Here is a 9,121-nt window from a genome sequence, read left to right on the forward strand (position 1 = left end):
GGCGTCCAGCAGCGGCGTTGGAGGAGGGTCCAGGTAGTCCTTGCTGCTCATTGTAGTGCCGGAATTAACGTTGGCCTCCGTACTCAGCTTGCCTTCTCCCGCCGCCATATTTTGATATCTATCGAGCTGGTGAATTCGGGAAGAAAACAAGGGGGAGAAAATTTGATCAATGAAGTGTTGTGTCCATAACCTGGCCAAGATGCATCCATATATATAGAGGAAGGCCACCATCATTGAGCATGCATATGCCTCCCCTAGCAAGCACTATGCATACTGTAAAAATATATATGAAGCACTATTCACAAATTACAAGCGCCATTTACTCCTTTACATTTACAAGCCATGCCTTTTATGTTTCAGTTTTGCTAAAGCACATCTAGATGCCATAAGTATTGCACATATAAGCCATATGCCATTGGTCTTACACCGAGATTAGTGTGGGTATATTCTTTTTCCTTTTTTTATACTTGGTTGAGTCACTTGAATGTACAATAATTATGACACATCTAAATATGCCCTAGACAGACCATTTATATTTTGCATTCAAGATACCGTAGTAATTCTACTCCCTCAAGTTCACCAATAACTTCAGTCGGACCTTTTCAAATTTTGCCGGCAATACTCACCTCTTTGTTGAATATAAGACGCACATAAGATAGACACTTCTTTTAATTTTGACCAAGCTCATGTAACACAAAGACCAATATCTATATTATTATTATTATTATTATTATTATTATTATTATTATTATTATTATTATTATTATTATTATTATTATTATTATTATTATTATTATTATTATTATTATTATTATTATTATTATTATTATTATTATTATTATTATTATTATTATTATTATTATTATTATTATTATTGCATGGTAATATGTGTATCTCCATATAATAAAATATAATAAAGATCATATTACAAGTCATGTAAACATCGACCACACAAAACTGAAAGGACAGCAGAACGCTAGCCCTTACACAAAGGGACACCAGCCAATAAGAAAAATTACAATCAAGGACGAAAAATCTCCTAAGCTTGACACCGACGCCCAACACCTGCCTTTCGCACCAACATAGCAGCCATCGAAGGAAAAAATGACGAATCATCTCCTCACCCGAGCTCGACGTGGCTCAATCGTTGATATGCAGCTTTGCGGACCTCCAAGATGGCTCACTAAAGGTGAAGGCACTGATGTTGAATGAATCAGACCGGGGAAACACCCCAGACTCGCCATCAAACTTCAGATCTGGAAGCCCCGCACAACTAAGAAACCGGAGGAGGAAACCATACATGTGAGCCACCAACCACGAACCCAGCACACGATCAGTCTTTCGGATGTCGTCCAAGCATATCACTATCTGCATCCGTTTCTGGACTATATCCCAAGTTCCGTGCAGGCGCTGGAGCAGACGTTGTCACAACAGCGATGCCCGATGTCGGAATCGGTGCTCCGGGGACCCAAGGAAGGTTCAAACTCTGGGGTGCGCTTGCTGAACCTCGCTAAGCCCTGCCTCGCGACCCACAACCCCACGGCGATGCTCCGACGTGTCCGAGCGAGAGGAAAGACGAACAAGGAACACGACAGTTTTATCTAGGTTTGGGCCACCTTGCGGTGTAAGACCCTCCTGCTTTGTGATTGGATTGCCTCACGAGGTTGGATGAGTATGAGAGTACAAGGGAAGTGGGCAGCCTCCGGAGAGTCTAATAATCGGGTCAGGAAAAAAAACTCTCTAAGGTGGCGCCCTGCCTCTACTTATATTGTCCTTGGTCCTCTTCCCTCGAAAACACAAGATGGGAAGGGTTGCCACAACGGCCAGTTTGAAGGGAGACATGAGTACAAATTATCCTGACTTAAAGGTGGTCTTCGCCTGCAAAAGCCTCCTTCCATGACGCGCTGGTGGGCTCGATGGTGACCTCTGTCCTGGCGAGCTCGTCGTCCTGGTCTTCTTAAATTGAACGGGTAACCATTGGGAACTGCTTAGGGAACCGGAGCGTTGTCCTTGCTCCCTTAGCACAAAAGTGGAAAACCTACTCGTCCGCGCCTTCTGGCACCCTTCTGGCTGCGCTCGTCACCACTCGCCTCACCCACGTGAAGATGCAGGGTCATGCAGCTCCGCTGCCTGATCCTTGATTCGTACACCTCCAGGAGGGGCCTCGGGAGGCAACCTCTGGCAGCCGCCTCGCGAGGTTCTTGACGACACATGCCTCACGAGGAGAGGACCTCGTGAGGGTCTTGATCGCGAATCCCTAACGATGCGCCAGCCTTGAGCCTTCTGGTGGCGCCACGCCCTCGGTCGCAGGTAGACGGGCCTTGGCACCCCTAGTCCCATGGCACGACAGTAGCCCCCGGGCGTGCGGCGCGCACGCACTACAAGAAATATGTCAACTAGTGACCTTCTCTTAGTGACCCCAGCTGAATTGGTCGTAAATCCACGGCCATTTCGCATGGAAGGGCTCAAACCCTGAAATTGCTTACACCAAATGGTCACAAAGTAGACAAGAGGTGCCAATGACCTTATTTCTACCTGATTACGACCAATATAAATGGTCATGAGGTTGTGAACGTGGATGCATTGGTACTTATTGCTATGACTAGGCGCCACCTCATCAGTTTTGCCTATGTGTCATGTCTATGTGTCAATTTTTGCCCTAGGTTGTGAAGCTATATTTCTGTCATTCCCAAAATTCCCAAAAAAAAATGGGCATTCTTTACTATCCAAATCATTGCCTCATGACAATATTCAACTCCATTTGCCTGGTAAATCTTCCTCGACAAATTTCCAAAGTTTTTGTTCAACTCGAACTGTTGTGAAGGAAGTACTAGCTAGGCATATCCTAATGAGCTGAATTTTTGCCACATCTTTTATATTCCCAAATCATTGCTCTCCACAAAATTTGAGCCCCATCTAACAATACATGTGAGTATGGCTTCGACATTCATATTCATGTCCAGTGTGGTACGTTGCAAAGCAAGTGACACCTAGGCTCCTCCATTTGAGCTGCAAATTTTCCAAGATAGTGTTCTTAGTAGATGACCATCCTCGGCCAAAACTCAGGCCCATTGGCCATGTGCATTTCCCGTACCACTAATCAAACACTTGGGTGCTAATTTATGTTTAAGCATTGTTCGGTCTCCTCGTGAGATTCTTTTGTTGTTATTTTCTTCCAAGCATCTACCTGGGGAGTGCCAAACCTACTAGACATGCCTAGGCTTCCCAGAACGGATGGCAACGCCACAGTCACGCGGTGACCACGCGGCGGGCATGCGAGTCTACGCGCTTTGGAGTTGGGGCCCTGGGCCAACGTCCAAACTCAACGTATCACCACCAAACCATGTATTTATGCTTAAATAGATACTTATGTACCTAGAAAAGATTTTTGGAAAAAATAAATAGCAAACTATGAGGCAGCTACAGTTCAAATTTAACCCGCTTCCTACTGAATCGGCGGGAATTTGTCTTTTTCACCAAAGATGGATCAAAGCTTTTGACACCCAACCATTTTTTAAATTGTGCATTAAACATGTCCTAGTAATTTAGAAAAATGATTTGGTCCAATTTTGCAACAAATATATGGTAGTTCCTTCACACAAAAAACTCATTTCGGGCACTCGAAAAATAGAAAACGAATTTTCCGTGCAAAGAAAATGAAAAATCCCTTAGGCAACATTGTTTGGAATTCCAAGGTGCACCCCTGTGCACAATATGAGATCATTTGAACAAACTATGTCATGAATGTGGCCATAAGATTGATCATTTGGCTTGAAAGCCATGAATCTTCAGGCATGATAGCTCATTTCTAAGAACACTTTTTAAAAATAATTGCCATATTACAAGTTTATTATTTTTCCTGGAAACTTGGTCACATATGATGACACAATGCGAAGGTTTTCCAATTTTTTTATTTTTTTATTTTTTTATGCCCGTTTCAAAATGCGGGCAAAACGACGGGCTTGACCGTTTCTAGCGAGTTGTTGAATCTTGGAAACCTTTTGATGTTTCTCTTATTAAATAGATAGTTATGTACCTAGAAATGATTTTTGGAAAAAATAAAGAGCCAACTATGAGGCAGCTATAGTTCAAATTTGACCCGCTTGCTAGTGAATCAGCGGTAATTTGTCTTTTTCACTAGAGATGGATCAAAACTTTTGACACCCAACCATTTTGTCAATTGTGCATTAAACATGGCCTAGTATTTTAGAAAATTGATTTGGTCCAATTTTGCAACAAATATATTGTAGTTCTTTCACAAAAAACTTATTTCGGGCACTCGAAAAATAGAAAATGAATTTTTCGTGCAAAGAAAATGAAAACTCCTTTAGGAAACATTTTTTGGAATTCCAAGATGCACTCTTGTGCACAATATGAGATCATTTGAACAAACTATGCCATGAATGTGGCCACGAGATTGATCATTTGGATTGAAAGTCATGAATCTTCACGCATGATAGCTCATTTCTGAGAACACTTTTTTAAAATAATTGTCATATTACAGGTTTATTATTTTTCCTGGAAACTTGGTCACATATGATGACACAATGTGAAGGTTTTCCAATTTTTTGATTTTTTTGAATTCTTTATGCCCGTTTCAAAATGCGGGCAAAACGGAGGGCTTGACCGTTCCTAGCTAGTTGTTGAATCTTGGAAACCTTTTGATGTTTCTCTGATTAAATAGATAGTTATGTACCTAGAAATGATTTTTGGAAAAAATAAAGAGCAAACTATAAGGCAACTACAGTTCAAATTTGACCCGCTTCCTACTGAATCGACGAAAATTTGTCTTTTTCACCAGAGGTGGATCAAGGCTTTTGACACCCAATCATTTGGTCAATTGTGAATTAAATATGGCCTAGTATTTTATAAAAATGATTCGGTCCAATTTTGCAACAAATATATGGTAGTTCATTCACAAAAAAAACTCATTTCGGGCACTCGAAAAATAATTAAAAATAGATAGAAAGATCAGAAATGCATACGAATTGGTGCTCATCCATAAAATGTGGTCTAACTTTAGTGAAAATTTGTGTGATACCCTTTTGCAAAATAGTTTTGATAGCTACTTCACAAAATCCCTCTATTTTTAGTACTTGAAAACTATTTTAAATCACTGATTTTCTGAACCAATCAAAACTCTTCCCACGGATCGATGACATGGCGCCCATCCATCCATCCATATCTCCATCCAACACCCATCCATCCTTTCATCTACAGAAAAAAAGAAAAGTGATACCCCCCCGGCAGCCCAAACCCTAGACCAGATCCCCCCATCGCACCCCTCTCACTGCTCCCAATCTCCCCCCGCCGCCACCTCCTCCCCGTACACGCGCCCCTCCCGATCTTGCCGTCCTCTCCCACCCACCGCCGACCTCGCCGTCCTCCTCACCCACCGCTGCCGACCGCGTCCCTCCCTCCCCTCCCCGCATCTCCTGGCCTTGCAGCGCGCCGCCCCGATGCCAAGTCCCTCCTCGCCGTTCCGGCGCCGTCGCTGCTCCAATCCAACCCTGATTCGATTCCCGCCGCCACCACCCTCTCCTCTCCTATCCTCTCCGGACCACCACGAGCGGCGATGCACAGAGGGCGCTGGGGGGAGGCAGTGGGGGGCTACGGAACCCCTGCCTGGCGATGCACCAGCCGTGGGCGTCGCTGCTGGTGCACGGCACCAAGCGCATGGAGGGACGCTCCTGGCCGTCGCCGGTCATCGGCAGCCTCTGGATCCACGCCGCCTCCAAGGTGCCCGACCCCGACACCGTCGCCGCCATGGAGGACTTCTACCGGGAGATCTACGCCATCGACAGGGTCCACCACATCGACTTCCCCCAGCACTACCCCGTCTCCTGCCTCCTCGTTCCGTATCCATCGTCTTCCTTGCTAGTTACCGCCACCGCTGTTGTTCCTCTCAGCTTGCTGACGCCATTGCCGGTTATTGCTCAGGATGCGTCGAGGTGGTCGGCTGTGTCAGGTCTGCTGGGAGGATGTGCCTCAATCAGTAAGACAACTTCATTCCTCTCCTGTCCATGGCCTTGATTTCTACAGCTTGTCATGTCATGCCACTCAAAACATTGGTTAGGGCTGTTCGGAATAGAGCCTTGTAAAACAGAGGAAAGCAAAAAAAGTAGAGGAACATGATTAGCAGCTAGTGGAAAAACAGAGGAATAAAAACAATGGAAAGAAATGAAGGTCGCATGTTCGGTTATGCATGGAAACTTTTCCGGCGAGAGATATCTTACTAGAATATTTTATATGGCTTTGCGAGAATCCACAGGTTAAACCCCCCAAAACCACCGATTGTATCTGTCAGTCGCAATTAGTATGTTGTCATTGGCTAGTTTCACATCCCACCATGTCAAAACGCTGCTGATCATTGCATCCACCGTATGCACCTGAGACTTTGATGCCTGCTGTTTTTCTTCATAAGTTGTCATTTAGTTCCTGATTGATGATTTTCATCAGTAAATTGTTGGTCATACGAGTCAAGCTTGTGTTCAATGAAATGTTATATTTAGCTAAGCTTGTTATTTTCATACTAAATGAATGGTATTTCAGTAGGAGCAATATTATCTTATTGTGGATGACACCACCATCCTATCTACAACACTTGCTCTGACAATTAGCAGAGAATGAATTAATTTGGCAACTTCCAGCGGATGTTTATTATACTATTGAGTTGAATTCATGTACTGCTAGCTGCAAGATGCTATAGTCTAGATACATGATGCAAAGTATGTTGTATTTACACACTTACATCCAACTGCAGTAGTGGCATGGGCGAATTGAGGTGGGGGACAGAGAGGCTGTGTCATGCGGGTTCTGATCATGGTATAGCAGCACACTTTCCAGCGTCAATCTGAGCAAACGATGATGCAAGGCTCCTCCTCCTTGTACTGCATGTATTCATTGACCTGATTCTTTGACAGGGAGATATTTAAAGCCTTCACTTGTTCATTGTGTCATCTATTGATTACTTTTTCTATTATTTTCTTGCAAAGCATGTAATGGTTTGGAGTAGTTGATCATGGCTTGATGGAACATTCATGTTGTTAGCATGTACATATATACACTATTACAGCAGCTTGTTGATCAAGCGCTTCTTTCTATCTAAATGTGTGCACAGAAGTTCAGTTACCTTCTAAAAAATTATTGGTGCACTATCTATCTATATATATATATATATACTATTACAGAAGCTTGTTGATCAAGCGCTTCTTTCTATCTATATATATACACACTATATAAATTGTTTGCAACGGCATTATGCACATGAGGCAGGACTATACAAGTGAATTGGCATAGTAAGATCCTTCCATGGATTTCATGTGGCTCCTTGAGTTGTAAGATGCAGCTCCAACATTGAATATATTTTGAATTTTTCCAAAGATACTCTCTGTTACGTTTACTTCAATATATGCATGCATGTTACTGATAGAAGCTGGCTGCAGGAATCCGTACACATATATACTCTCTTGTACAGTACATTGCTAGATCACTCACTAGGCATTATGTAATACTACTAGGAGATATGGGTGAGGAACTAAAAGGACGATACGCTTCCATGAATTTATTTGTAAGAAGTTTTTCTTGGATGTGTACAAATCAGCCCAAATGAATTTATGTTCTTTTTACTTCCATAGTTATAGTGCACTCATAGTGTCATCACATTGCGTGTTCTTGCTGCATATACCTCTCTATTTGCTTAGGCAGACAACTACTTATGTAATATGCAAACAGCAACAGCAGAGCTAGTGATGCTAATTCTACCTCTTATTACAGAATCAGAATTCCTCTTGTTGCACAGGACAACTCTGTTTTCCTCTTGTTACAGAAGCAGAATTCCTCTGCTTCTTATGCTACTCTGCTAGAACTCTGCTTTTCTACTTGTCATATTGAATATACATGTTCTAAACATTATACAGTACTTTCGTTGTTAACTCCAAACAACTTGGGATCTTCTCTTCTGCATGCAGCAACTGACTTACTAGTACGCTGCCAAGGGGGCATGCCTTGCCCTGGTAGCAAGGAGGAGTGGAGCCTGTGGCAGGTCGCCGACCGCGCCTTCGAGCTCGGCGCGCCGAATGTGATCATTCTCCCCGGGGACGTCGCAGACCCCGGCGACTACAACATATTTGTTCAGGCCACAATCGACCACTACGGCCAATGTAAGTCAGCCCCTCTCTGTTACAACTAACCTGGTTTAACATATTTCTTCCACAAGTAGTCATTCATTTGGGTGTAAGATAGTTGAAATTTACACTTGTATATGTTTATTAGAATATTGATACTTTGCATGCTATGAGTAAAATGCTCTATTTTCTTTCGTCACCTTTCTTGTATGAATGATTATCTCATTTTAACTTGCTGGAGAATGAAAGCATTGTACTAGTTGAATTTGTCTTATCATTCTAAAGAACTTGTTTGTTTTTTGATTGGTTTGTTCATAATATATTGGCCCCAATTTTTTTGATTCTTCTCTTCTGGTTCATGTAACAGGGGGACCGTGGAAGGCATGATGATAGTTCATATTGTCATTCTGTTAGTCCAGTGTAATGAAGGTCATGGCCTAGTCAAGTATGGTCGCCCATTGAGTCGTGCATATGTTTCATATGATTGGAGCAGGGGCCCAGTTTGTGCCGACTGTCACTGCATATGTTTAACAGTGATTCTACTTGTATATGTGTTATTACACTAGTAGAATTTGTACTTGTGCGATGACTGGAGCAGGATCCCAATATTTGTAGAGATTGTAACATTCATTGTCACTGTATACAGATTGATTCTGGTTGCTGTTACTTGAAGTATTTCTTATGTTTTATGTCTGTTAATTTAAATATTGATTATTTATTTACTGTCAAATCAAAATCATAAGAAAAAGGCATTGACAAAAGGGGCCCACTTACTAGAACTTGACCAATGGGACCCATCTAACTAGAGGATTTTTTTGAAAAAAGAAAAATAAAACTGTCTAGCCGAAAAGGCCATGGCCCAAAAATGAGAAGGCTTAATTGTTGGGCTTGGCCCATCTACATGACCAAAATTAATATGAGAAAAAATAAATAGGCTGAATTGTTGGGCTCGGCCCATATAAAACACCGAATCGGACTGGGCTGATTCTTGTGCC

General features: G+C 42.5%; 1 long non-coding RNA gene across 1 annotated transcript; it reads left to right on the top strand.

The window, feature by feature from the left end:
• The first annotated feature begins 7,837 nt into the window (after positions 1-7,837).
• On the top strand, positions 7,838-8,815 carry LOC125531751. Its single transcript, XR_007293496.1, has 2 exons — positions 7,838-8,162; positions 8,494-8,815. It is a non-coding gene; the product is annotated as an uncharacterized LOC125531751 (long non-coding RNA).
• Positions 8,816-9,121: the final 306 nt, after the last annotated feature.

This window comes from Triticum urartu, unplaced genomic scaffold (genome assembly GCF_003073215.2).
Source record: "Triticum urartu cultivar G1812 unplaced genomic scaffold, Tu2.1 TuUngrouped_contig_8008, whole genome shotgun sequence".
NCBI classification, from domain to species: domain Eukaryota; kingdom Viridiplantae; phylum Streptophyta; class Magnoliopsida; order Poales; family Poaceae; genus Triticum; species Triticum urartu.